Source organism: Crocuta crocuta, unplaced genomic scaffold (genome assembly GCF_008692635.1).
Source record: "Crocuta crocuta isolate KB4526 unplaced genomic scaffold, BGI_CrCroc_1.0 scaffold1133, whole genome shotgun sequence".
NCBI classification, from domain to species: Eukaryota; Metazoa; Chordata; class Mammalia; order Carnivora; family Hyaenidae; genus Crocuta; species Crocuta crocuta.
In genome coordinates, this window is record NW_027530366.1 from 274124 (window position 1) to 274899 (window position 776).

The window sequence follows — 776 nt, forward strand, 5'->3', positions numbered from 1 at the left end:
CTCAGGGCGCTCTCCCCTTCTTGCACAAAGAACTTTTCCTCTGCTTGTAACTGCACTGTAAAAGGTCTCACTATTTCTAAAGCCCAGAGCCCCTCTAGGGACTGCCCTTTCCCAGGTCCTCAAAGGGGGATTGGTGGTGCTATTCCCACCTTTGGAAATTCTGCAGGAAAAGCATTCCTTGAATCTCTTGATTGCAGCTGCAAACATTCTCTTACAAGGCAAAGCTTGACACTTGGGTTTTATGTATATTTGCTCTATTTGCAACTCTGATACTTCTCAGATGGCCAAAGTACAGGAGCCCTTCTTTTGCCTTGACCGCTGAATTTTAAAACTTCTTGAGTGGGAAGACTAGGGTCAAGGGCCTCACAGAACCTGGGGCAAATCGTGGTAGATACCCAATATTAGTACTTGGATTAAATTACTGAGTTTTTTGGTGCATGTTCTTTTTTTTATCCCCGTTATTAAGTAGTAATTAAACACCAATAATATGCATGAACATGGATATAAAAGCATTTTGTAAAGGATAGGACAGTATGCAAATATCGATTACTAAATATTGTTTCTATTTCTCCTCGCCATTTATTTTCATCAATAATGGGAAGATTTACATCTTTTTAAATTTTGATCATTACAGATGAAAGATAGCAAAACATGCAGAAAATAGTATAACAAACAACAATCACAAAATCTATGATTTCCAAAATGAACCAGATACTTTCCAAAGTGTAAAGAAATCATGATTAATTTCCCTCAACATATCTTCGGAAGGTACACAA